At 37.7% G+C, this 22153-nt stretch overlaps 1 protein-coding gene across 6 annotated transcripts in view; it reads left to right on the forward strand.

Annotated features, from left to right (window-relative positions):
* LOC133531463 (protein hu-li tai shao) overlaps positions 1–22153 on the forward strand; it is a 124497-nt gene that overhangs the window by 11177 nt on the left and 91167 nt on the right. For all 6 annotated transcript variants that reach the window (XR_009801540.1, XM_061869700.1, XM_061869698.1 and 3 more), the window contains exon 2: positions 13795–13851. The gene's annotated coding sequence lies outside the window, so the exon portion shown is untranslated. The remainder of the gene's footprint in view (positions 1–13794; positions 13852–22153) is intronic.

Genomic DNA, 22153 nt, shown 5'->3' on the forward strand with positions numbered 1-22153 from the left:
ACGTCCAAAAGAGAGGTATGGGCAATGTGAATGTCATCTCGCCTTGTGTGGTAGGGCACAGCACAGCAGATGTCATTCCAGATCTAGAGCAGAGCCCAACTGGGGAAGTACCTCCACCTTACAGAAAACCGCAGCCAAATAACACTTGACCCTGCTCATAGTGTTGTGTTCCTACCGGTGAGTAAGCTTGCCAGAGCTCAACGAGGGGAGGGAGGGTTGCTAGGGTCGGAAACGCGCATGTAACTCCTCTGGAGTTGCAGGCGTACATAGGCTACGGAGACTGCTTACCATCAGGCGGGCCGTATGCTTGTTTGCCACCGACGTAGTATAAAAAAATCCTTACAGATTTCATTGAGTGAGGAATGCAACTCGTACTTATTGTTTCTTTACATTACCTAAGGCATAAAAATATGTCACCCGATTACACCTCGTGATACATTACACACTGCGGTATCAATACTGATAATTATGTCGTCCAAATAAAGATTTATCACTCGCTATCACTTGATAAGTGATAACTCGAGGCGAGGTATCGTAGAAAGTAAACTTGAATGCATCGCCTTTAAAATAAATATGCATTCCAGTAATATATTACAAGTTACTACTGTAGTTTATACACGGTGTATCACAAGGAACCCGAAAGATTTTGATAGTGTATTCGGTACAATTGTACAATTTAATACCCATCGGGCTACCGCGGAAACTCAAGCAAACTAATTAGTTTAAAAATGTACCCTAGGTTGATCGAATTGTCGTTTTCATATGTCTCTATATTGTAAATTTCATCGAATTCGCTAAAGCCATTTTTGAGAAAGTACAAAAAAGTATCTGACCAATATGATATAGGTATTATTTGCCGCTACTGTACAATACAAACACTGTCATGTTTTTATACTACTATCTAGAAAAAGGCTTAAAGAATTAGAACCTAACCTTGCTGTCATTTAGTCTTGTAAAGGCAGACCAGACTAAGTGTTGATGTCATTATGACACAACGCTCAAATTGGCCTATTACGAGACAAATATTTGTGATGTGTGTCAATGTCAGTCAGCAAGGATTTTTTTATTACGTACTAACTATCGATTTCCTGTCGCTGTTTTTACAGATTGCATATTTTAATAGTCATTTTATACAAATATATGATGAATAGTGCAATGAAATACTGTGAATTAGGCACAATAGGAGACTCAGCATGTTGCAAAAAGAGCTCTAATAAGGAAATTAAGTTGACTATATATATAAAAAAAACCTCTATGAAAAAACCATTAAATGAGACCATTATCAGTACCCCTAGTGTAACTTTGATCGACATCATAACGTGACGAACGCGTTTGCGTTAAATCTCATTTTGTATAGGATTTTGAGGTTCCAAAACGTCCCGCTTGGCGCGCTCTTTCGAAATCCAATACAAAATAAGACTAAACGCAAACGCGTACGTCACGTTTGGAAATCGAATTTATTTACACTAGAGGTACAGTACCCCTAGTGTAAATAAATTCGATTTCGAAACGTGACGTACGCGTTTGCGTTTAGTCTCATTTTGTATTGGATTTAGAAAGAGCGCGCCAAGCGGGACGTTTTGGAAAGTCAAAAATCTCATACAAAGTGACACTTAACGCAAACGCGTACGTCACGTTTCGCAGTCGAAAATATTTACAATAGGGGTACAGATTCTTAAGCTTAAACCTTCCTATAAAAAAATAACTAAGTCTCACGAAAAGTATCGCTAATGTAGGAACCCAAATCATTTTGGACGTTCAACAGTAAAAAAAAAGTTAACCGCGAACTTATCCATATCATATAGGCGCTAAGTCGCCAACCGAAATCTTCCATCCCGCTCTCACCAACGACACTCGTCTCCCGTCTCCCTCTAATCAGGATTTCGAAGGACCGGTCTGGCCGAGTCCAGTTTTGGTGCCAAAAAAAACTGTTTATACATGAAGTGCCATTGCTATGTTTGAGTTTAAAGCGTGGGTTCCGTTGGGTACTTTAAGAGGAAAGAATAGCTTTTTGAATCTAACGAATAAACGGTAATTTTTCTATGAAATTCCATTTCGGGAGAACACGTTTTCCACTAATTAAATCTTAACAAATCACTTTGATTTTCATGTCGATCGCTTCATATTTTCTAGATTTATAAGTTTCGATTTATTTATTTTTTGTTTTGTTAATTTTGAAAAAAGGGAAAACCTTTAAATCTAGTTTTTCATTGTGTCAATAATATCCTAAAAAAATCATGGAGAATGGAAAATGTTTATAAGTGGAATAACGTTTTCTCCTATGGTATGGACAATCACTATATTTCCTCTTAAGTTTTTAACACAGAAAAAAAATGTATAGGTAATAATACAATTTGATGGAATATTAACAACATTTATTCATTCATTAACAAGGGAAAATAAATAAACGTAAAAATTACTACACTACAAAACAAAGTCCCCCGCCGCGTCTGTCTGTATGTATGTTTGCGATAAACTCAAAAACTACTGAACGGATTTTCATGCGGTTTTCACCTACCAATAGAGTGATACTTGAGGAAGGTTTATGTGTATAATTTGTTATGGGGGTCCCTAATGCCAATGACCTTCGATTTGAATCCCTTAGTTTTCTAATGTTTTTTGTAGCTTATCATAATAACAGCAACGGCTGTATGCAATATAGTATACCATATTTACTTCAAAGTTCACTGTCTTCGAGATATTTGGCATTAAAGTTGAACAATTTTAGGCCAAAATAATGGTTTTCTGGCCATAACTTACATTAATTAATTAAAATTACTATCTCTAACCAGTTTCTAGAGACGTCAAAGACGAACCCAAATGTGTAGATTCCGTACATGTAAAATCCTTCACAGCAATCTAGTAACGAAAAAAGTGTTTTTTTAGACATAGATAAAAAAAAGTGTTCCTTTCTTTCAAAATCCGGCAGACCAGAATGGAGATAAAAGATTGAAGAACCGATAGCCGTTTGTCTTATAATTCTATCTATAGTGCAAATGTAGGAGTAACGACTCAAAACTAGTCAAAAATCGGTGAAAACCGCGGTTTTGTGTAATCCGTGCGAAACCAGGGTTGCCGGTTGTTAGATGATTATAAAAATAGCTTTTCTGAATATAATTTTAAGCGAGTTACATTGACGTGTGTTAGTTAACATTTTGTTATTTAGACCTCCTGATTTAATTATATTCTATTCTCCTTATTTTATCTAAGTTCTTTATATCAGTAATATTAGTTCACTCGAGAATATGAAAAAAGGGGTTACTTCAAATGGCTATTATTTACAGTACCGGCCAATAATATTATTACCTCCATTTTTTACGGTAGAACTTTTTTATATATTTGTTAGTAGTAGACAGTAGTCCAAAGAAAAATTGATCACATGTTATGTTTTCTTCATAGAGCTTTTGTGTTTTAGTTTAAAGTTTAGGTCAACTTGTTTTTCTTTGATCTTTTTTAGTTATATGCTGTATTTCAGTGCAGTATTCATTATATATTTGTATAAAATGACTAGTAAAATATGGAATCTACAAACTAACCTGTACTATATTGTATACTCTATACAAATGTGATATACTATTGGCTGGTACTGTAAAAAGTATGATTCGTTATTTCGATTGACATTGGTAATAAAAATGATTAAAATAAATGATTTGAATACTTAATTATGGTCTTATCACAATTATTGATATCACATAATGTTTCATTTGTTTAATATTAAAACCGACACCAATCAATCTCATTAAATAAAAAAAAATACAATTTAATGCAAAATACACGATCTAAGTCCTTTGATGTAGTCGTTTCAACATTTGTCATTAATTACACTGAAAAGCAAAGAAAAAGGGTCACTTCAAAATAAAAATTCATACAAAATGACACGTTGCATTCAAGTGTAATTTTTACTAGACAAATTCAATATAATATTTCTCAAGGGCCGGGGCCCCTAAATATGTAAATGTGTTATATCATTGCGTTATGTTTTGACAGTGACTGCCGTCGGTCAATGACCGTTTCTATCTGCATGATCATTTCTGCCTTTGTCTGATATAAATAAGCATTAATTGACCTGCTTTTGGTATTTATCATTTGAGTAAGAATTAAAATTGGAACTACATGTTTAATTCAACTGATATATAGTACATACTCAGTCATTTATTTAATTAGTGATTTTAATTTTATAATCAAGGACATGAATGTTGACGAGTTTGCAAACGATCCTTTTTTGTCTTTCAACTCAAGTCATAAATATTACCAATAATATAATTAATGCAAAAAATGGTCCTTATTCTTGTTCGTATACAAGGTGGCTAAAAAATATGTGCATTCCCGTTGCCAGGGAGGTTTTGGGATTATACTGAGCTACTTTTACTATGGGACCAACCACGAAATCACAAAAAAAAATTACCCTCCCATAGAAAATGGACCAGCTAAAATGTATGAAACAGCCAGATTTTTTTTTGCGATTTCGGGGTTGGTCCCATAGTAAAAGTTGCTCAGTATAAGCCCAAACCTCCCTGGCAACGGGAATGCACATATTTTTTGGCCACCGTGTATATTCAAAGACGACATTAAAGGATCGTTTATAAACTCGTAAAGGTTCTTGTCCTTGATTATAAAAATAAAATCACTAATTAATCAGATGAATGAGTATGAATATGAGTTGAATTTTATTGCTAATGTCGACTCCATAGCTTGCTAACGTCGATAGCCCAGGCTGTGCAAATGTCAAGTAAACGTCATAATTTCATAGAAGTTTCACGCCAGGGCTATTTAAATCGCTGCCAACTTATCTTGGTCTAATTCTACGCTTTCCCGACAAAGTAGACCTTATGGACTGCCCCTACTGCCGACTGTGTTATGATCGCGCCTTCTAGATCAAACATTATGATATCAATATTTATCAAATGTGCCATCGTCTATCAATCATGACATCATGCGGCGGCAGTACCAATCAAAACTGTCATATGTCAATCTCTGTTTTAATGGTAAAATAGTACATTAACTCGTGTCGATTTAAAACACTCCCTTCGGTCGTGTTTTAATTTATCGCCACTCGTTTCGAATTTCCTATTTTTCGCACATGTATCGTACAACGTTTTACAGTACATATGGCCCTTAAAATGTTCGACACAGTAACGTAATATGCTAGTTTTCGCACTAGTGCTATAAAGTAGCACCATATGTACTGTAAAACAAGTTTTTGTTCAATGCCGGTGCAGATCTTGCTTGCAGACTATTAAGTCAAGTCAAGTCAAAATATTCTTTATTCAAATAGGCCTAGCAACAAGCACTTTTAAATCGTCAAATTTTACAAATAGCATCTTAATCTAAATATCAGAGCAATTTATTGATGTAGTTATTATTGTTCTAAAAAAAACATTGAACTATTATAGATATGGTAAACTTAATAATAAGAATTTCACAAAAGGATCTTAAAAACATCAAAATTGTATAAAAATACTAGTCTAGAACCTTTCTAGAATAAAATCTAAATGTCAAAAAATACGGTATATATATACATTGAATTATCAATTTCATCATTAATAACATAACAATAAATAATTCATTCTTTACAATCACACTTAATCCCACGGTGTTTCATCATTCATGTAGTCTTGATCATTAAGTATTGTAATGTATGAATCTACAAGAGACCTCACATCGCAATCATTGCATTGCACGCACAAGCCACGCAAGGTGTGTGACGTCTCCTAAGAATATTCATATATTACAACCCACAAGTCTACGCAAGTCCGCACACATACCATACCCGCATGTTGAACTTGCAATTCCAGGGTGTGCGGTGCTTTTCCCGTATTATCTCGAGAGAATGCAGAGAATTGGGCTCATTAACCCCCGAACCCCCGACGCAAAAAGACGGTTGTTATGAGTTTGGCTGCTGTGTGTGTGCGTATGTGGCACCAGAGCTCTTAAACGGGTGGACTCATTCGGGTGCGGTTTATTTTATTTGAAAGCAGGTTTCCTAGCGCTGGTTCTTAGACATGTTTTATCAAAATCGGTTCATCCGTTTAATTACATTGTTTCATTTTTAATAACTTATTTTACAGCTACCGTATTCTCGGATATTGATCCTATAGCACCCTATAGTAATGTTCATATTTTTTCATCACACTTGCTCGAAAGAGATCTTATTTCATGCAGGTGTAATGAAGGACAATGGCCTATTTTGTTCCCATGGGAGTTATGGATTGTGAAAAAAAAAAGTTATAACTCCCTAGGCAGTTATACATTTTCCATACAAATCAAGTAGCATAAATGTGTTTTACTTTTAAAATATTAACGTTTATAATTTAATATTTTTGTTCATGTTTAAAATTATTTAATTTGATTAATTTAATAGTCGTTTAAAATAGTTTTATACAATTTTCAATTGTAGCTGAATATCGGATAGGTCTGTGCCTTCGATGCGTACCTGTCAAAACATGACAATATGCCGGACGAATCTTTGAAATGTCACCGTATTTATGAATTCGCTTAAAATTTAGTTTTTTCTTCGCAAGTTTGATGAAAAACATTGTGTGTAACTCCGGGGGTAAGAATATTGTTACTCGAGTCTTTAATTCATATATAGACTCTCGTACAATATTTCACTTACCCCACTCGTTTCACAATGTACTATTATCGACTAGTTACTCTATGTTATCTCAGGTTACGGTGGGGTTAACTTGCATCAATCAATAGCTATATTAACGGGTTATTTGTTACAATGATTATTATGAATGATGTCTTGTTGGACTTAGAGATGTGGCTCAGCTTTTGACGGCTGACCCACAAATCGAAGCATGCTTTTTTTTTTCATACACGTTTTACAGTTATTTATTAACTTATGTATAGAAATAAATTATGTCAAATCATTATCCACCTCACCGTCCTAATATTAGTAAAAAAACAGGAAATCAGAAGGAAAAAATATATATCGCGCCGTGCGAAGCTTCCGATGGAAGATTTAGCAATAGCGCGGGTCTTTACTTTTTACTTACCCTGAAAATATAGTTTTGTTTAAAAAAATTTAATAAAATCCTCAGCTATATCGCTAGCTGTTTTATATTAAATTATATACTGCTGTGGTACGCGGAGTAACGAAATACGGATGAAAATTAGACATGTTTTCATGATATTTTTTCTAGTGAGCCAACTTTAACCTTTTAAGGTTTTGGTTGGATATAGTCTTGTACCTTGTCCGTGTGAGTTCATTTTTTTTAATACTACGTCGGTGGCAAACAAGCATACGGGCCGCCCGATGGTAAGCAGTCTCCGTAGCCTATGTACGCCTGCCACTCCAGTCCGTCCGTCTGTCACCAGGCTGTATCTCATGAGCCGTGTCATGAGTTGAAATTTTCACAGATGATGTATTTCTGTTGCCGCTATAACAACAAATACTAAAAAGTACGGAACCCTCGGTGGGCGAGTCCGACTCGCACTTGTCCGGTTTTTTAATGTTACTTCCCTAACAGTACAATGATTAAATTGAGCGCAAAGTGATCGATCGTCGCAAATAAAGGCCGTATATATCTCGGATCCTGTAATCCATCACTTTCATCCCTCGTGTACCAGGCAAGTAATTACTGGAAAGGGTGGAAATTTGAAAATGTATGTAGTTTAGGAAAAAGCGCAATGACAAAAAAGTGTGCGTTGTGGCTGTTTAAATAAATAAATATTATAGGACATTATTACACAAATTGACTAAGTCCCACAGTAAGCTCAATAAGGCTTGTGTTGACGGTACTTAGACAACGATATATATAATATATATATCTTTATAAATACTTAAATACATAGAAAACACCCATGACTCGGGAACAAATATCCATGCTCATCACACGAATAAATGCCCTTACCAGGATTTGAACCCGGGACCATCGGCGTAGTAGGCAGGGTCACTACCCACTAGGCCAGACCGGTCATCAATCGTGTTTATAGGACAATAAGATATAAAGGAAAAACATACCACTATAATATATAGGTCATACTGTGGGACTTTTACTATGGGAGCAACCCCGAAATCGCAAAAAAAATTACTCTCCCATACAAACTGTGAGGGTCAGCCAGCCAAAATGTATGAAACAGATATTTTTATATATTCAGCCCATAAATTATTGCAGGTGACTAAATAAACACCATGTATAGCAGTGTTTCCACCACGTTGCTACTTAAAATAACACAAGTAAAAAACAAAACATTAATATAATTTACAGTACATATGGTGCTACTTTACCGCACTAGTGCGAAAATTTGCATATTATGTTACTGTGTCGAACATTTAAAAGGCCATATGTACTGTAAAACGTTGTACGATACATGTGCGAATAGGTAATTCGCAACTCGCGTCGATTTAAAACAGTCCCTTCGGACGTGTTTTAATTTATCGCCACTCGTTTCGAATTTCCTATTTTTCGCACTTGTATCGTAATGTACTATTAGGTTTTGCCCTCATAGTATGAGTTCATGTAATCTAAAAATCTTCGTATTTCAACAAAACGGTGTGTCATCTATCTTAAAATCCATATAAATTTAAACCAGTTAAATTCTTAACCCTGAATTATATGTAAATCTATAATTCTTGCGTAATACCATGACCGATCTTGAACCCAGACCCCATATAGCTATAGCACATTAACAGTTGGCAATTATATGACGTCACCACCCAGACATCAGACAATGGGCTTTCACCGTCCATTGTCAAAGTCATCTTTATACCGGCGTTGGATTGTGTTACACTATCTGCACATACAGAAAACCTCCTCAAAGGTTAACTGGAAGAGATCCCATACAGGGATAAGTTCGCCTTTGTTGTATTTAATTTACTCTGTAACTGTGTTTTTCGTGTTTTTATTTGTATGTACAATAAAGTATATACATACATACATACCAGTGGCGGCGCGTCACTAATATTCGTAGGGAACCCGGAGCGAACATTGCTTTCCTTTTCTCCATGAGCCGATAGTGAAAGTACTGAACGGGCTGAAATGAGACAAGCCGGTGGGAATCGAGTTTTTTGAACGATCCGCCACTGATACATACATATGACGGATCAATATCTTCAGACATTGGGCGTTGCTGGGTAATTCGAGTATTGAGACAATGATGGAAATCAAATGGTTGTTTATTTATTGGATACACAATTATCGAGCACTAAGTAACACAATGTAGCGAGGACAGTTCCGTGGTAGGACCAAGGTGTTCACTCTAGCGCAGTCAGTCGGAGAATGAATCACGTCTTGGCCTGCCCGACTCCATCCTAGCGCACGAAGTGGGGCTAGCTGGTTCGATGTGACGTCAGCTACCCGATCGACCAATCATAGCTGTTCGCGCGCTGCGCTACAATTCCGTACTAATACCCGATCTGTCTCCGACACATACATACATACATACAGAACAGAACTTTACCAATGTAGTCATTATCACGTCTGTATCTTTAGATATTTAAATAAATGTAAACGATTTGTTTTTATATTTTCGCGTACTTGAAACATTGATCAGTTAACCAACCAAATAGAAAATTGCCTGGAACTGTTCCTTCATTGTTCTGGTTTTAACCTATTTCATTTAATCGTCTAATGTTTTCATCTACCCTCAAGTTATAGGTTTTTTATTAGGGCGAAGTAATAGCAAATATTCAAAAATAAATTACTATTGATTAATAAAATCATCCTGATATATTCCTATTAACAAAATAGCACGATTACAGCAGTAAGTAATATATTGTAGTTAAACTTTCCTATTAAAATACCTAATTGTGGTTTGTTCACATTCTTTTAAATATTTAAAAATACAGATTATACTCAACTATTTATCATATTGAAGGTGCAGAGTACGGTACGGAAACCGCGACTCAGTTTCAAAATTATACGCAAATCGCCCCCCCCCCCCCTCCGGACGGCCTCCAAACTAGGACAAATCCGGGAAAACCCGGACGGATGGCAGCCCTAGCCACGATGCACTGACTCGCGGTGCGCGGTCGGCCCTAAAAACTGGTGACGTAACTTGATATTCAAAAGAATGAATAGATGAATACATACCAATTATATGTATACAGAAATGTCTCCAAAATATCTCAAACCTTACACGAATTACAAGCTTTTATTTAACTTGCGATGTACCTATATGTATGTATGTATGTAACAGTGTTTGTACGGGTCAAGTTTGCAAGTTAAATTTGATGATTTGAGTCGGGCTACAATGCAATAATATGGTACCATCGAGCTGATCTGATGATGGAGACAGGAGGTGGCCATAGGAACTCTGTGATAAAACAACGCAACCTAATTGTGTTTGGGGTTTTTAGAATTGCCTCGATGAGTATTATATAAGAAAAGTACAGTTAGCGATAAAGCTTGTACCATCATTTCTCTGTCCTAGGTCTTTTATAGAATCATTAGTTTAAAATAAAAATGATGATGCCTCAACTCGTCACTATAATGCCCGTCCTTGCCACACATCCGTATATGTAAACTGCCCGTAGTGACCATTGTATGGAAGCTATCAGAGCATGCAGATTGACAGATTCAACAATGCCTGACCTTACTTGTGTAGCGAATTGGATCAAGTTTAAAATCCAATTGATTTGTTTTATTCAGATAAGGTTAATATTGTTAAGAGAGCGCGTAAAGCCAGGAAATTGGACAGAAACAAAAAATATAGACGCCGCGCGAACCGTTGCGACGTTACGGTTAATGCGAGTTCATAAATTTTCCAGTAAACGCAAGTCATCATCATATATTTAAGAGTAAGACTCTTGACGGTGGAGCAATTTCCATGTTTGGCGGTCCTCTGCCTTCTTTTTGACAGCCTGATGCGACACGACGTTGAGTTTTTCCTTTAGTCAGCATCAAAAGTAGCGGATCAAACAACGCTTCATAACTATCTACCATTCTGTAACAGCTTAACAAAAAGTGATGTTTTTAATATAGAACAACAAAGATTGTAAAATATATACTTTTGAACGTGAACTTTAGAAATTTATCTATATTTGGAAAAGTTATCCGGGATGTCAGATACTTTTGGCGCGGTGTTTCATCCGCTACTATTGATGCTGACTGTACGCTCTCCTTGGTCTTCCCTTCTTCCTCTTTGTGAAGCAGTTCTATGATGTTTTTGATAAATACGTCGTGTTGTAACAGGTGCTCAAGCATTTTTTCTCTTCTATTATCTATAGATCTTAATTAAACTCCTCTCTCGTACTATACGTAGAACTTCTTCGTTGGTTTTTTTTTCATTCCACCTGATCTTTGAAATTCGACGCCAGCACATCGCAAAAGCCTCCGGCCTCTTCCTATCACCTTGCCCCATTATCCACGTTTCGCTCCCTTATAGTCTCAAGGTAGAGGTTCGCGACCGCATATGACAACTATTAAAGTTCACAGCTGTCAAATAGTATGAGGGTGCCTTTCGACCAGAGATGTGCTATGCTGTGCTATGCTATCTTTTCATACATTTGAAACGTAGCTGCAGCTGGAGCTGCGTTTCAAATGTATCAAAACATAGCATAGCAAGCATAGCACATCTCTGGTCGATAGGCACCCTGAAGATGTTCCATGAAAGTTCAGTTTATTCCACACAGTCATAGGGGTACAGAATGACCCCCAACCGCGAAAAATGGCGAGAAATCATACGACAAACATCTGCGCCTGATGTCAGCAGTTGACCATGACGCTCTGCAAAGAGTACAAAGACAAAGAAGACAGAAGTTTAACCCATCGCAGTCAATAAGCTATTAATACATCGCCTAAACTTATACTTAACAGTTGACAATTGGTCTCGAAACGGCAGCGAGCGCCATTAAATGTATATTTAGAATCCACGGGCATTGGATTGTTTATGCCGGTGTCTTTGGGTGGTCGGGAATTCACTAACCACAGGTTTTATAATATGGTATTACCACGATACGGCTAAGTGAATATAGTCGGAGTCGGACCAAACTAACTTTGCATTCACGTCGAATTTATCAAATTTTATGAACTTGAAATAGACCTTTTTTATACAATTGTCCAACTTTATTTAAGGATTAAAGCTTCGCTTTGCTTGTAACAGCCACCGGAATAACCACATTGTTCTCATTCCAAGCTTAGTTCTTACTTCAAGCATGTAATTGTAACTTTATGGCTCCTCTACTGATGGCCCAGCGCAGACCAGTCCAAGGGACGCATTTCTGCGTTAGAGGGAGTAAGTGATAATGCTATCTCATTCCACCGCATAACTGCGTTCCTTAGACTAGCCTACGCTGGGCCATCGTGTAGAGGAGCCCTTAAATATTAGCGGAAGCTTTTATGAAACATGCCCTTGCTCATTTCACTGAACCGAACAGTGACCTAACCCTAATCGGCCTAGTTCGCCACATGTACCCACTAGCGTGGCCTACGCCCATTGACGGCGACCTTGCCAGCTATTTCAGATAATACTAGAGATGGGCCAAATATTCGGTAATGATTCGGTGTTCGGCAATATTTCCAATGTTCGTATTCGGCTGAATTATTCGGTTCGGAGAAGATTTTTTTATTATGTTTGTCTTGTGGCAACACTGTAATAGCTCCGCTAGAAGTTTTCAGGTCCTGTCTTCCATCTGATCAGGTTACGTTTTCCCGCTGTCAATAAACAGAAATAGGAATAGTTTATTCGTGGCAAAAATGTGCAGATTTAGACGAACAAAAAACAAACTTACACATAACATAATTTTTTGTTAATAGTTACACTATTGCCTTAGGTTTATTACCTGTAAAGATAGTTGTAAGTGTGGAAAAAAAAAAAAAAAAAAAAAAAAACAAAAAAAAAAAAAAAAAACATTACATTACACATATTAGCCACGAAATGGTTCCGACTCAGCATGAGGTTAGCCTGGATGGGCCTACACAACACTGATCTTCCGTCGGGGCCATAAACGAGTGAAGCACGCAAAGTACACAACATTTAAATAAATAAAATAAATAGTAGCAATAAGAAAACAAATTGAAAAAAAAAAAATAACAGATTACAGTTAAATTATATGAAAAAAAAATGGTGGCGATAAAAACTAAAATGCGAAAAAAAGGATGTTTTGATTATTACCGAACCGATCTGCACCCAACATTCGGCCGAATATTCGTATTAAGCCGAATGTTCGGCCCATCTCTATTTAATACATCTAACCGCACACAACACTACTTATTTACACACACATAGATACTTCCGTATGAACCTGTAACATGGTACAATTAAGTATTCTTCAATCTAAATTAGTCTGTATCACGTTATGATTAGGTTTATTTTTCTTCGACACGACATGGTATAGGTTCGAGCATGTCGCGTATTCTGTACACTTAGCAACGGATTTAGGTTTTGTGAGTGATCTCATTCGTATTTACTTAGCGTGTGGATTGATGTAGCTACTGCGAGTAATGTTTATATTCAGTAGGGAACGGTAGATTATATGGAATTATGTCATACACTCACACACATAATATTACACATACAGAGACGAGGTGACTGACGCTTGCTTCTGCCTGTTATATTGTGTTGTATTAAACATTTGTGATTGTGACTTCCATTAGAGAAGGGTCCCTATGCTGCATGTGCATAAGGACCCTTCTCTGGTGGAAAGCCACATTTAATGAGATACAGAAATGAATGTATTTTAATTCATAGCTAAATGTATTATAACATACCTATTAGAAATACTAAAATTCAAATTAAATTACCTATATATGCATATGTATATTTGTGACGATTTGAGAGTAAAGACCGAGTCGACAGTTTTCATAAGAATATGCAAATTAAAATAAACATTGTTTTCTTTTTCAGATTGTGCATGGTGCCAAGAAGACATCCGTAGGAGTGACAACAGAGAATAGCTACAGGGTAAGTTTAGCTACCTTTCAACCTCTATTTGTTTTTTTTTAAACCCCAAAATGTAAATCTTAGGTACAAAAATTTTTTCGCCAAAACGACGTCCGGTTCGTGATCGTACCGAAAACGTAGCCAAGGTACAGTCACAAAATTATTTATTTATTTAAACTTTATTGCACACATAAAGAAAAATGTACAAATGGCGATCTTAATGCCAAAAGGCATCCTCTACCAGTCAACCAGTTACCAGTCAATTATATTTCCGTAACATTTCGTACCCTGTCTCAGTGACAATGTGAAAGTCGCTAGGGACCTGACACTATTGTCACTGCGACAAGCTATGAAATGGTATTGAAAATAAATTCCTTGACCTTACTAGGGATAAAAATTCTAGAAAAAATAAGTGTTTTTCGGGAATTTTACCAAATTACGTTTTTTTTTCGGTTTTTTCCCGTTTTATTCGTGTAATACGTCAGACACAATGCCACTGATGAGTGATGACAGTGTCAAATATATAAAATGCCAGAAACTAACACAGACGTGTAACCATAACCTTCCTGTTTAAATGCCCAATTAAATTCATATGGAAAAGTACAGAAGATTTAAAAAAAACTTGATTTTTTCGGCTTTATTCGTTTTTTTTCGGAAGTATTGTAACTGAAGTTTGCATTGTTTTTTTCGAAAGAAACTTGTAAAACACGAGTCTTGGAAATTTCCCCGTATTTTTCCGGGTTTTTTCAACGCTAGACCGTACATGCGCCAAAGAAGGCCCCGCTCTTAGGCTTGCCTACTCTAAAAATGTCATACTTTTAAAAGGTTCCAATTTTGATTCGATGTTTGCTAGTACCATAGAGAAACCTGCAAGTTCCTTTTAAACATAAGAGAAATAACACAGCAGCCAAAGTACATAACCCATTGACATATATCTAAGGACGAGTCTTACGGGCAAGTATAGGGCCAGTACAGCGGTGTCACTCACACGAATTCGAGCCAATCGCAGTCTAACGCCACCACGCATGCATTGGTTGATGAATTCGCATCACGGGCGCGATTGGTCGCAACTAGTTGCGTTATAAATCCTAACGCAACTAGTTGCGACCAATCGCGCGGATACCCTATTGGCTCGAATTCGTGAGTGACACCACTGACCTAGCACCATTATATTATGTCAATGACATAACCACTTTATTAATGGATTTCATCCATAAAGTGGGTATGCACTTCTGCAGCTCGCTCAAACGTCAATTAACTAATCGACTGCTCAGCGTAGTATTTTACAACTCTGCTAACTAACTTAACAGAAGGTAACAGTTTAAACTAATTATACCATCTGTGAGAACTCATTGTTTAACAACTAATGACAACTATGCCGTTATGACACGCTATTATGTAAACGTTATAGTATTATGAGTAAGAATAAAAAGGATTTGTTAACGTATACTGTCAAGTTTAAGATAACAGGTTATTGAATGTAACTTTATTATAGCACAACCTAGCATTTTTCTATTTTTTTTTTATATCTAAAGATGAAGATTTCTAGAGATAATTGTCTCCTCATTGGCTTTGCATTTTTTTAAATGTATTAAAATACTTTTATTACTCTTCGCCAAATTTATGTCATTAAATAACACGTCCACTCGCTTCCACAACTCTCACTCAAATACCATTCGATATTCAAATCGCTATCAAAATTCGAAGTTTGAATTTGGAACGTTAGCAGCCATCTTGCGAGTTCCGCCGCGGCCCCAATTGGACGCGTCCTGCGGAACGCCGCATCCGGAACCCATCTGTGCAGTGCCTGGAACGTTGAGTATTCAGATGACATACCTAGTTCTATCCTATTAAACCTAAAGTTTCCTTGGGATGTAGAATTGAACTTATAGAACATAAATAAGAGTTTAATATGGAAAAGACCGGATAAAATGTATTGCTGAGAAGATCGTCCTAGGACAAGAACTTTCGTAATTGTGTACGTACGTCGCTCAGATAAAGTAAGAAAGGAAGAGCTTCAATCCTTCTGCTCTACCGACCTTCTGTAAGGAGTATGTGTACAGATGCAAGACTTGGAAGCGACGAATGCTAGACGGTCTTCACTTATACACCGACCCTACATTGACCTTATTTTATTAAAGACTCGCCTTCAAAAATCACTTTCCTGTTTCTTAATACATGTATGTAATAATAATTAGGTACGTTTAAATGTATTGCCAAGACAATTAATGCTCTCGAGAGTTCATTTAAATTTTAAAAGAAAAAAGTAAAGTTTTAGAATAATTTATAGGGGCCCACTGATTACCAGTTCCTCCGACGATATCGGCCTGTCAGTTATTCGCAAAAGCTGACATACAAATGAAATACAAATGTCGGAATAACTGCCAGGCCGATATCGTCCGGCGAACTGGTAATCAGTGGGCCGCTTAAGGGCCGCTCATCGCTTGAAATCAATGTATGTTTAGCGTTTGTTAGGGTTTTCGTGGTCTGATTAAAACGATTAGGCATTTAAACACCTTAACTTTTTACATCCAAATAACGTAAACTTCTAAGTGCCACTCGCGTTTCCAGAGTTAGCCAACTGACTTGGAGGTAACCGTTTATACTGGACAGTTTGCTCCTGGAACGCGCCAGTAGCCCAAAGTAACTTAATGTGTGGTTTTCAACAATTTATGTCATGGCCTTATTGATTGAAGAAAACAAACCAAACAAACATTGAATAAGTTCGATTCCTAACACCTCAACAGGTCTAGCAACGAACCCACGATGAGTCACAGGCCGTTGAACTGCGGGGGCGACAGGCCCTAGGCCTAGGTTAAGGTACTAGGTCCCATTCAAATGCAAATGAAGCATGATAATGGGCGGAGCGGTTTATTTCTGCACGCGCGCTATCTCGAGAGCAATGGAATAGGGTCATTTTGTATTAATATTTTCATGCTACTAGTAAATGACCCGTTTTCAAGGTTTTTGAGTGTGCACTATACAAGAGGTCACCGATATGTTTCAGAAAAATGTGGCTTCCCATCACAGAAGGGTCCTTATGCTTCAAGTGCAATAAGAACGTTTCCATCTGAAATTCCAACAGAAATTCTGATAGAAACGTCCTTATCGGAGATGAAGCCACAAATACTTGTCGTATGATACTCAAAATTAGAGAATTTACAGTCATGATGATGACTTATAGTGGCGCTGGTGGCCTAGGGATAAGAGCGTGCGACTTGCAATCCGGAGGTCGCGGGTTCAAACCCAGGCTCGTATCAATGAGTTTTTCGGAACTTACGTACGAAATATCATTTGATATTTACCAAGTCATGATGACTTACGACTCTCCGTGCCAATTTTATATACAGTACAATCTCACTTATCCGGCAGTCCGGCACTAATGCTGACACAAGAGAGCCGGATTACTGGAAGTTAGAGCAAATCTGCTCATTTTATGAATGTGTTGAAGAGGTAACAGACAAACAGAATTGCTTTTGCATTTATAATATGTATTAGAGAGATTTAGCCATAATAATATATATTTAGACATATTGTAGGTCATGCCTGGGGTCAACCTTAAATCGGTAAAAAGCTTTGTTCCATAACTTTAATATTATAGGCTGTTAGATAATGAATGCAGATAAATGCGAAAATGAATGCCATTAGAGTTTTGCATGCAATCATGCAAATAAATTGCTTTATACCCCATAAGCCATTATAATGCCCTCCGGCAAGCAATACCAAGAAAACAACCTGCAAGGTCATAAAACTCATGTTATTTCCCCAATACGAAAAACAATCGCCATGGAGTCTAGACTTTGCGGCGGCAGCCTATAATTACATACGTACGTTATGACCTGGGGCCCATTTCTCGAACGGTATTAGACTAATATTATTAGTCCACGAACGGTCAAGTCGTATGGGTTACCATGGCAACACACTAATAATTTTAGACTAATACGGTTCGAGAAATGGGCTCCTGTATGGCATACGCGTGCAGGGGCCTATTTCTCGAACGGTATTAGTCTAATATTATTAGTGTGTTGGCATTGTTATTAATAAATATTTCATTTCATTTCATTTCATAGTAACCCCTACGACTTGACAGTTCGTGGACTAATAATATTAGTCTAATACCGTTCGAGTAATGGGCCCCTGTTCAACAGTGGCGGATCGTTCAAAGAACTCGATTGCCACCGGCTTGTCTAATTTCAGCCCGTTGAGTACTTTCACGATCGGTTCAAGGAGAAAAGGAAAGCAAAATGAGCTCCGGGTTCCCTACGAACATTTGTGCTGCTGTTCAATGTTTTTTGTGATTTGACAAACGAAACGATACGTCTTAGGGCCAGTTGCACCAACCATATTTAGCGGCCTGATCAACGTCAGACAGCAGTGAGGTATGAAACTTCCCATACAATAAAATTTTGCGAACGCTTTAACGATGACAGACGGTTTGGTGCAACCGACCCTTAGCCTCATCACCACAAACTTCATTAGGCAACTGTCAAATGTGTGAACTTAGATCTCTCGGACAATAGTAAATATGAGTTAGTTTTTAATTAGTCCGTAAGTAATTATAAGTAGAAGAATGGTTCGATAATTAAATAACTGACATAAAAATTGAATCAAAAGGGCTATCTCACTAGCATTCCACCATGTCCATAACCCCAAATGAACACATACCATAACATAACAGAGGCCTGAGTCATCGCTGACGCCATTCGAAAATTAGTCTCATTATACCAATTATGTTTATCAATGCTCTACTGTACACTCGCCGTGAGATATATCGGAGCGGCCGAGGTGCTCAAAAATATCTGAACACGAACTCTAACGCCTTGACAATAGAGGCGCGTTCAGATATTTGTGAGAACCTTTACCGCTCCGACATATCTGACGACGACTGTACTAAAAGCAACACTAACCAACAATGAACTTTCAGGCTTTACAAGGGTTATGAATTGTCAGCACGACGGTACTTGAGGTCGACGACCTCAGAGGGCTTTCTTTTGAAATGAGGTCGCGCTTGCAGATTCGCGGAAAGGCGTTGTGTGTTTTGGGACAAGATAGTCGTTGTACTCATGCGCAATGGACGTGGGTCATTGTGTATGGGAATTTGAAATGCAATTCATAGTCCTTAAGTCACTTAATTTTATACAATCTTAAATGCATTGCTATTGGATTCAGGCCTTGTTTTAATCACAAGCCTTAATTTAATTTGGAATGTACGTAATACGCAATGCAGTATGTATGTAATTACGTTTGTACCAATTGGTCAAACTGCAAGTTAAATTTGACCCACTTTTCGGTTTCCGATGAACCTGAAAACTTTCAAGCATGTGTAAATTGGATGACAATTCAATATTATGGTACCATGGAGCTGATCTTATGATGTAGATGTAGTGTAGGGACGCCCGGCCGGAAGCAGGCGGGCTGTCGATCGCGTGTTGCGTTCATTCAGCCCAATTCCCTGAAGTTGGAGCTGCAGGTTACTGTCCCGGCGGCATTCCCATACCAATCTCCTCAAATCTTCTTGTTTTCCTGCAGAACAGAAGGACATCTTTAAGTTCGACGTCCTTTAGTTCGTTTTCTATTAGTGAGTCTCTACCGAATGTATTATATCGCAGTACCGCGTACATGATACATTCTGCTAGTAGATGGAAGCTAGTTTCCTCCTTACCACAGTGAGGACAGGAGGCGTCTTATGATAGAGACAGGAGGTGGCCATAGGAACTCTGTGATAAAAAAAACGCAACCTAATTGTGTTTGGGTTTGTTATGGCTCCTCTACATGATGGCCCAGCGATGGACCCCTCGATGGGTACTGCCTGTTGAAAGAAAAGAACAGTCAGCTATAAAAGCTTAAAATTGTGTGAAAGTTAGCATATTACGTTACTGTGTCGAACATTTAAAGGGCCACATGTACTGTAAAACGTTGTACGATACATGTGCGAATAGGTAATTCGCAACTCGTGTCGATTTAAAACACTCCCTTCGGTCGTGTTTTAATTTATCGCCACTCGTTTCGAATATCCTATTTTTCGCACTTGTATCGTAATGTACTATTAGGATAGTATAGTCCCAACCCTTTAGGCATATGTGATATTCGACGGGCCTTTACCCATTCATGCGGGGTTTCTTACGCTGTTCTTTGCTTTTCTTCCTTTACCGACAAGCAAAGTGTATTTTATGATCCGGTTCCGATTATAAAGCTTCTCTTTGTCGGAAAACACATGGAACAACAATGTTAAGGTAACCTTTCGAACATTGAAAACGGCCTTATGGATGTTTTCTATGTAAATAAGTATGTATATCGCCGCCTAGTTCCACTATTACAAGCTTTGCTTAGTTTGGGGCTAGGTTAATATATGTAAGACTGTCCCTAAATATTTTTTTAATTTATTAAGAAGCTCTAACTGAAAAATCCAGGCTGAAGATTAGAGACCAATGGAACGCAGCATGCAAGGTGTTCGTAGAGTAGACTGTATTAGAAATATAAAACTGCGTTCCAAACCTGGCATTGTGGATGTGGGCATGAAGGCCGCTAAGCTGAAATGGGAATGGGCATCTGCCGAATGCACCCCGAACGCTGGGCCAAATTAGCCACGGACTGGATCCCACAGATTGTATTTCGGGGCAGAGGAAGCCCAAACTGTGATGGCGGGACGACCTTAATATATTTTGTACAGATTGGCGGGAATGTGCATTGGACTGGACCAAATGGCGGGAAAGAGGGCCTTCGCCCAGTAGTGAGACACTAATAGGCTAGAAAAAAAAGAATTGTAGTCGGCGAGCTAGTATAAAGGAACTTTATTACCGCTAACGCCACAAGTATTATATTTGGCTACGTATAAAAAAACCGACAAACCAAAGCTATTGTCTTAGCTAAGCTAACGGCTCGCCATATAAAGATAAAGCAATTTGTAAGTGGGGCCAAGAATCTCAGCGATTACGGCAATTATCGCGCGGTCGATAGGTCGGCGCACTCCAAATGGTGACTTCATAGTCTACACATGGTTACGTATTGGTCGTGTGTGCGGAAAAGGCACAGCCTTGCGGCTGTTACACTTTTGGTTATTTGACAGTAGTTAAAATGTACTATGAGAGTTTTGGCCCGCAACTATTCAAATTTTTATATAAAAATATCATCGCTCCGGCGATGTATACGAGTATACCTTAGTGGTCTCTTAACGAATAGAGTTGAAAATAAGACTAGGAAGAGGTAAAAACTGCATAAGCTTTCTCCTCTACGAAGCAGGAAAACGCTGGGATCGGTTACGAGTGTAGCGCTTCATTTTGAATCTTATTGCGATGCCATAGAATCGTAATTCAATAACCGGTTAAAACGAAAGATACTTTTATGCCGGTAAGTAGCACAGCACGTGCGGTTTTACTTACAACAGACAAAGGATTAGCCGTTCGTGGCTAGGTACAAAACGAACGACTACACACTATGTATAGAATTCCGTACCCAAAGTTCTAAACCGGTTAATCTGACAAGAACTTTACGGAAATGTTCTCCTAAAATCCGGTTTTGAAGAACGAAACCGAAATTAAAAGGTTTTGCGTCAACTACATGATAACAGTTTGGAAATTTAACAGGTTTCCGAGTCTTGTAGTAAACTATAAATACGAATATGTCTTAGCCCCCTGTATTAACTCCACCACTAAGTAAATACTGAACTATATCATTTGATTTATGTTTTTAAGGCTTCGTTCTTAATTGCTTAGTCATTTCATCTCAATTAGTGTTCCGTTAGTTCCTAATAAAATAAAAATCTACTACTTGAGACACCCTTCCCATGTTTTGAGCATAATAAATAACACCCACGCCAAGCCAGAACAAATTGACATTTATTTATAATAGATTACGGTTTATATTAGAATGAAGAAAAGGGGAAAAACTCCGCCTAATAGGGGAGAGGTTTTTATAGTGGCATGTTTCGGGGGACATTTATTATTGATGGGGGAGGGCCCGGGAAGAATGGAATTAAGGGACATACCGCTGTACAATACTATTCGTGTATATTCGTTCATACATATGCTTACGAATCACGACTTGGCTAATGGGGTTGGCAACTGTCAAAGGTTTGCTTAAATGGCGCTAGCATAGGTTTTCCCTGTCTCTAGTTTTGTTCTATAACATTTAAGAGAGAGAGATCCAAACCATAGAATTCAAAAAAAATATTGACTCAATACTGGGGATTGATAGGAAAATCTGTGCTGGTGCCATCTGTAAAAAAACTTCGACCGGACCCCATACCTCAATAGCGATTAGAACTATATTGCAATGAGTTCAGGTCTATTATCGGTTACTATAAAGTTTATCATTGGATCTATAT

Source organism: Cydia pomonella, chromosome 25 (assembly GCF_033807575.1).
Source record: "Cydia pomonella isolate Wapato2018A chromosome 25, ilCydPomo1, whole genome shotgun sequence".
NCBI classification, from domain to species: domain Eukaryota; kingdom Metazoa; phylum Arthropoda; class Insecta; order Lepidoptera; family Tortricidae; genus Cydia; species Cydia pomonella.